This window comes from Nymphaea colorata, chromosome 10 (assembly GCF_008831285.2).
Source record: "Nymphaea colorata isolate Beijing-Zhang1983 chromosome 10, ASM883128v2, whole genome shotgun sequence".
NCBI classification, from domain to species: Eukaryota; Viridiplantae; Streptophyta; class Magnoliopsida; order Nymphaeales; family Nymphaeaceae; genus Nymphaea; species Nymphaea colorata.
The window spans coordinates 13114778-13123147 of record NC_045147.1 but is presented as its reverse complement, the minus strand read 5'-3'; positions in this window follow the sequence as shown (position 1 = coordinate 13123147).

The following is an 8370-nucleotide window of genomic DNA, read 5'->3' as shown; positions in this document are numbered from 1 at the left end:
TGAATACGAAATAATGGATCAGATTTGAATTCAAATCTAGTTAGCTTGGTCAACTATATCAGTGAAATATCTGGTAAGGATGTTGGATTCTTGTCTGTGGATCCATATTTGTTTTGATCTAGCCGTCCAGTATCTTTTAGATTTAATTGAGTTTCGGTCAGAAAGTTTCAATCTAATTGCTAGAAAACCTGGCCACGAGTCAAGGTTGGCCTTGCTCGCCCCTCACTCGGCCTTGACTCATCCGATTAGGGTTATTCCAAAACTCGACCAAGTCAACGAGACAACTCACTGACCCAGTCTCAGTCATGGGTTTGCCAACTATGGCTAAACTAGCTCAGCTCATTTCCCTTTTGGTCTTCAAAGTTTGAAGCCCAAACAGGATGCTCCGGACGAGATCATTCAGGGATTGAATTTGGTCCTCACAAGTCGTTTTGGCAAATTCACGGTGCTTTATATAGGTGTTGGATAAAGTTTTTAGGTCCGTTCATCAATGATATCAACGATTAAGGACAGGGGTGATGCTAAGATATGTCTATGCTTACCATTGATTTTGCATGAATAGAGTATGATCATGCATACAAGGTGATTATGTTTAACATATTTTATGGCTTCATGAACATTTGTTTCTTGGTGTTGATCACATAGGTGGTAAAAGGCATGATTGATACGCGTTAATTATTTCTCTGGACTACTTTAAAGGTTCATCAGTGTGCATACGCATTATTGATTGATTATCATGTGACAGCGAATGCTGTATTAAACATGTTATACCAATGCATGTATTTTTTGTTGCTTGATTATCAAGTATACATAAGAACAGTTATTGACATCAAGAGCAGTAAAATTGCCTAAATAAGTATGCATTTGTGACCAACAAAAATGGCTGGGTGCATGAATCGCTATCTACGTAGTTTGATACTGGATTGTACTTAGACTTATTGAAGAAATGTATGCTACCCAAAAGTAGTTCAGTATGTTCAAAGTTTAAGGAGGGTAACATGTGAGACATACCCTAATGAGCTCTTGCACTTCCCTTGGAAGAGCCTTGACAAAAAACTGGATAGAAAACCTACATAATCTATTTTTTTCTTTTTGTGATAATCTTTCATCCACTAACTTAGTTTTGACCTTGTCATCGACGAATTCAACACAAATTAAATTATTTTTGCCAGCATCCTTATTAGAACCATGATTTGTTAGACATACATATATAATACTCATTTATATGTGAAGAAATAGTTTTAATTTATATCATGAGAGGGAGTTCCTTGTGAATTGATTTATTGTTACATAATTATTCAATAATATTTTCACAACCCCGATAAGATTACAAGGGTAATTAGTAATATCTATAAGTTGATCGTATAGATATAAACTGTATGCTCTTCGGGACATATATGCAATGATGTATTATCTAATTTGTTTTTTTCCATAGATAAAAAATATATATATATTTGTAAAAATAATATGTTTGATGTCAGTGTATAACTTTATGGTGTAGAGATGATTGTCACACACAAAATTATGATACTTATAAATATTACATTATCCTGAAGTTTTTTTGGCAATAGACATTTGATAATAGAAATATGATAAGAGATACTAGAGTCATGTTTATCTCTTTGCTGCACTATATACCTTTTCGAAAGCTTTAACTTAACATTGCCGAATAATCAAATATAGTTCCTACGACAATATGCATAGGACTTGTTTAAAATATATTTTCCTCCTTGTCAATTCTTAGTATATTGTTGGTATTTATATTTGATATACAATATCACCCTCTTGACACTATATATCCATATAATTTATTTGAAGCATATTATTTTCATTTTCATTGATCAGATAAAAATATTTTTTACTTTTCATTAATAGTTTTTAAATATACCAAATGCTTCTAATTTATTAAGTACAATGCATCCCATGTGTTTAATTTAAAAAAACATACATACACAAAAAAATGATGAGGCATAACATACCTTTTGAATTGTTATTTTAAAATGATTTCACATATTAGTTGTAATTGTTTCTAACGAATTAAAAAATCTAATGACTTTTAAGGAAAATGGTTCATTACTAATTCTATTTTATATATACATGATCATATTTTTCGAGTAGTTCATCCAAATTGAGTAATAATACAAATTTTATTAGTTCCTCATTTTATTCAAACTTATATTCCTTAATTAAACTACAAACCTTAATATCACACTAGAAATGAATGCATTATCAATATATAAAAGGCAAAACATGAAATCTTATTATTGTTAGTATTAATTTAAAATAATTCATCTACAATATTGGCCAATATATTGTCAGTGTTATCGTCAAACTTGACTTGAAACTTGACCTAACTATGTTTTTTTTTTTTTATTCACCAACTTGCTATCAAAGGAATCTCACTTCAAACGTAGATTAGGTTGGTGCAAACACCAAATTACAATTCATTGCCGACACTAATAACATGTTTGTCAATAGTACTATACTTGCATCATTAACATATAGTACAAACTAAACCAATTTTTTTATGGCATTTCAAACTAAAAATATATATATATATACTGCAAGTTTTCATGAAAGCTTAATGTTCATTAAGTTACTAACTTAAAATTTGGGCCTTTAGTCCACTTGACATGAGAGATTATTTTGTCATGGCTTTTAGAATATTAGATTTTTGTTAAATTTTGACTTGGTGTTTTTAATAGGTGATACTTATTTGGTCATTTACTACCAATTTGCAGCATTGGGAAATATTAGTAATTTGTTTTTATTATATTTTCGCAAGTACTCATACTTGATGAATTATTAGAAAGATAACTTGAATAATACCAATGATTTGAAGTTAAGCTGAAATACACTAGGAACGACTTTATAGGCAAATGACAAACTATTTTTGCTAATATATGACACTTCTTGCCATCTTAGTCTTTAACCATCTATTTTTATATATTTATATGATTATCATATTATTATTTGGTTTATTTGACATATGAATGTAGGTTTGTGATGGCATAATGTCATCATTTTCTACAATAGATTGAAGCATGCCTTTTGCCACTTGTGCCTTCATCCAAAATTTTGGTTTAAGTCGTCCTTCCCAAGATGATAACAATAGATAAAATATTATAATATTTAAAACGTTTTATAATTATTTTTTGTTAAACAAGTTATGTTCAAAGAAATACTTTATTTGCTCTAAAGTCCAAGCTAATAAACAATGGCAGAGTTTGAAATTTCTGACTGAGGGGCACTATTAATTTATAAAAAACTTTTAAGAGGCAATCCATGTGTAAATAATGAAATAATCATGATGTTTCAATATAAAAATATTCAAATTTATGTGGGTTGGTATCTCAAGTTCGGATATATGAAAGTTCATTCTATTTATCTAATTTTTCTAGTTCAGTGATGACAGTCTTGGCAAGAACTATTTTATTTTGTAATTATGTCAAAATAGTTATTAGATACAAAAAATATAAAAAAGGAAACATGAAACTGGAACCAGCTAAACTACATTTAATTGTTGTGCAACACAAATAACAACCTGTTGTTATTTGTGATTTTTAGAATATAATTTTTTTTTTACTGATATATTACAAAAACATATGTATTCACATGAAAAGCTTAGAAGCTGGAATATACGCCTTTGTGAAATATGTCAACACGGTTTTGTGTTTTTATATATATTTCCGACTGCTCTATAATTTTGTAAAGTTAGGCCTCTTTGACTAATATAACGAAAAGGATAAGTGTCTTTGAGGAAAAAGTTTGTTTGATTGGGTGGTACACTGTGCCTTCATTGAATTTAATGTTATTTTATTCAAAGTCAAACAACAGGAAAGAGATGGTTGAAGATCTAGCAATTCGTGTCCGGAGCAATCATTTTTTTGTTTTTTATTATCTTTTATTGAATTATATATATATATATATATATTATATAATTATATGTATGATCAACTATATAGTTAATCATCAAGTCATCACATCAAGACCATAAAAATAAAATAAAAAAAATAAAAAGGTATGAACTAATAGACTATGAAAATATTCAATTTTTTATTGTTTTTTTAACTATTTATTATGTTAGATCGAACCACCCCAATTAAATGATTGAGTGACTTTAAAAAGTTAAAATTTCCATTCAATTTTTTTATATACATAAACACATATTTCTAACCATTTATTTGCCTTTTATTAAGTATGCTTTTAGAACTACTAAAGTTTTTTTTTTTTTTTTTTTGGATGATCCGCTTTATACCACGTCCGAGAGGCATCAGGTAGCATTTTAAAAGACAACAATGCTATGTAATGATCGTTAGACATAAATATTTATGGTCTACAACATCGGCTGCGGGTAGAGCTAAGGTGGGTGTGCTTAAGCCTGACCCCACTTCAAAAAAAAAAATTATTTATAAATTTAAAAAAATTTACTTGTTTTATAAAAAAATTTCGAAAAATGATATTTCGGTTTTAATCAAAATTTAAAAACTTTAATTCTATTCTGCCCCCTGTTATATAATTTTTTGAGATATGAAATTGTGGCGGTCATGAAGGTTTATTGGCAACGACTGAGTCCCTTTCCCGGGGCTGTCATTCATTGACTTTATGAATGGTATTGTATTTTTTACTTGCATATAAGAAGCTCGTGTCATGTTTAATAAAAAGGTTCATTTCAGTTCTCTCTCTTTCTCTCTCCTCATGCAACTCATGGCTTTTTTTTTTTTTCACTAACGACGATTTCTTTTCTTTTTTTTTTTCTTTTTTTGTTTAAAAGTATTTTAGGTGTTTGACTTCTGAATCGGTCTACCGAGTGATATTTCTGATATGGACTTGAGTTTAGAAAAATATCCGTTGTGTTGACTAATCATAAAAAAAGAGCGAGCTTTATTTTTAACAGTTTATGATTAGTGGTATTTATATATGTATATTTAAAAAGAATAAATCAATTTTGACTCTTTCACCAAATAGTTATATTTTTTGGAGTGTTTTATGAATTTACCTCAAAGATTTGACAGATTCATAAAACATTAGAACTAAATAATGCTCGATCTTTAAGCTAAATTAATGAAACAGTGTGTTCCCTTTGCCAAATGATCCCTTGATTTTTAAATGTATCATTCACCGGAATGTTTACAGTTAAATATTTACTGAGAAAAAAGTAAGCTCAAAGATCAAGATTTAGGTCGGTGATCTAAGATCCCAGGATTTGAGATTCACAAATTTAAGATCAGATTCACCTTTTTATGATATTAAATCAGACATTTCTCAATTCAAAAAGGTAAAAAGAGGATTTCAAGTTGGATCAATATTGGTTATTTTGGTAGTTTTTAATCATATATATATTTTTTAATGTGGATTGTTCCAAACTTATTGTTTGAAAAAAAAAAAAAAGAATCACGTGAATTTTATGCCCACATCAAATTCTATGACACGAGCAATTCAAACAATCTTTTTAAACCTATAAAATCTGATTGAAAATTATTTAAACATGCATATAGATTCAAACCATTCTCATGACTCCAAATGTCATGGTTGGTTTGCCAAGAACCAGCACCATTATGGTTGAATGGGTTGGACGAACATATGTCTGATCTCACTATATAAATGTATACATTAAATCCCTATAAACATCGAAAGAATATGAATTAAGGCCACAACCAAAAAATTAGCTGGAGGGGCACTGTTTAGAAACATTTATGTTTGATCTCTTTCGACATTTATAGGGACTTAATATGTGTATATATATACATTAAATCCCTATAAGAGTCGAAAGCATATTAATTAAGGCTAGTGGCAGAACTAGAAAAACTAGCTACTAGGACACATGTTTGGAAACATTTATATTTATAGATACAACTATATATGTATAAAAGTGAATATCAAATTTACTAATATAAAAATAAAAAAATTTTAGAAAGCTAGTGTGCAACTGTCCATACCAACTCACATATCTATGAATTAGCATTAGCATCCAGCAGTATATATATATATATATATATATAGAGAGAGAGAGAGAGAGAGAGAGAGGACCAAACACAAAATTCATTAACAAATTTTGGCAACAAGTCACCCAAGTGCAAGATGGGAAAAAACAAAAACAAAGAAAAAGAAAACAAGACGGAGAGAACAATAGTAAGAGAGGAGGAGAAGGGAAGGGGAAACTAAGAAGGAAAGGAGAAACAAAACAGCGGCGGAAGACAAGCAGCGTCCAATGCAAAGCCCAAGGTGAACAAAAGAGATGGGAGTCATTTTGCAACCGATCTCCACCTCTATTTTAGGTCAACTACAAACTTTTTCAAAGAGAAAATTAAGCGCCACATCTCTTCTAGTTTTCTTTCTTCCGAACTCGAGAAAAAGGATTCGCCTTCGTCACCAAGATCAAAGAGAAAATTCTTCACGTTGTTTTGTTATACCGACTTCCACCTGACCTCACATCTACCGTATTCAATCGTCCTCACTCTGACCCTTCGTCCATATGTACATATCATAGAGTAATGAGGAACTTTGATTAATATTGTTCAGTTATCATATTAGCTGCTTAAGGGCCCTTTATGTTACATCTAATATGGTTCTGAATTTATGTTAACTACTTCATGGCGATGGAGAGAGATCTTTGATTGAGATATTAGCCACATGTCTTGTTTCAAATAAAAAACCTCTGATTTACATATTTTAATTTTTGGTTGAGTAAAAGGTTAACAACCCATCGCTCGGAAAAGAGACTTGAAGGCTCTTGCATTCTCCTTGCCCTTATCGTCTTAGGATGCATGATGACCTATATGACGTACGGTATATCTGTCAAGTTAGAACATTGCGATCCCATGCACCGTTTAAGGTCTAAGGTTGTAGCACATATGAAAAATCAAACCGATGAAAATGATGCACCCTCTACACGGCTTGCCTGCCCGACCAGTTATGTTATGTCTCTTGAGATAATTTTACATATTTACATATTAAAAAAAAAGCACATATACAAACTCATTCTTTATTTGTTTTGAAATAAATTTTTTTGCTTACAGTAATAAATGCTTGAAATTATTAAAAATAATATGGTTTAGGTTTTGTATGCAAGTAGTTGAGCTGCCAACTTCTCATATTCCACTAAGAATGTTAGGAAGGTGAGTCGTCGGTCGACGAACTGGTTTGGTGTGGTTAGATGAATGGCAATTTAACGGGCGGATATTCTACTCCGCAAAGTCAATGTCTGCAAATTTTCTGTTGGTTGGGGAGTGTGGTAGGTTTCGTTAGGCTTCCATTTATTGTTAAACTGGTTCTGGCTTCTATCAGCGGGCCTGTGAAGCACATTGGAACACGACGTATTTTAGTTTAATTTTTAAGGAGGTTGGCGCAATGGACGGGGTAAAGGTGAGCAACTGGTCAGTCTCCATTTCAAATCTCTCCTGTGTCAACTCTTTGTGCTATAAAAAGAGCGCCACTGATGCTCAAGTTAAAGCGCAGCGAGGGTGAAACTTAGAGACACTAAAACCAGGTCATGTATTCAATACGGGGATGAGGGGTTGGGTAAGGTGGGAAACAAAAACTAGTTTCAAACAATGGTGAACATTTTAAATGGAATAATTTCTTTTCAATGTAACTTGAATTTAAGTGGGCTAAGAGAAGCTACGCGGTTGCAATATTTTTAACTGGCATTACTAATGGGCATCAGCTTGCATTCAGTTCTCTCAGTTAGTATATATGACTTGAATTAGCTGAAAATGATTCATTGATACGAAGAATTTTCCGTTGTTGAAATATTGTGATTTTTTTTTTGTTTTTGGCCTTTTTGCTTAATCAGATAAGAAAAAACCGGCATTTAATTTAAGTTTGAATTAGTTGATTCGATTCGGATTTTCTTGTTCAAAACAAAAAGATTATGCCATTTGAAAATCCAACAAATTACAAATAATGGTATATCCTTAACGTTAGCTTTACTCTTCCTACATTTTCCCCTAAAACTGTTGCTCTGTAGACTTTATTGTTTAATTAATAACTTCATTGAAAAAGTTACATCCAATGGTCCAAGAGAAATATTTAATTCATTGTCACCGCATGGTTTAAGTCCACATAACATAATGGCTAAATTAGCTCGCTTTTACTGTTACATCCCTTTAAATAATGGCATTCAAATCCCAAATCCCAACAAAAAATCTGTTGTTTTATGCAGTTCTCCTCGAAACAAATACAAAAATAAAACTTAAAATATGAGATAAGCAAGTCAATGCTCTGTACAAGCACAATCTGATATCCAATCCAAATCCAAATCTGTAGTCAAATTCAACATAATTTGGATCTGGTCATTTATCATATTAGAGTTTTATGATATGAGAATCCAACTACATGTGAGAACTGTCATTCATTTCCAAATGATAT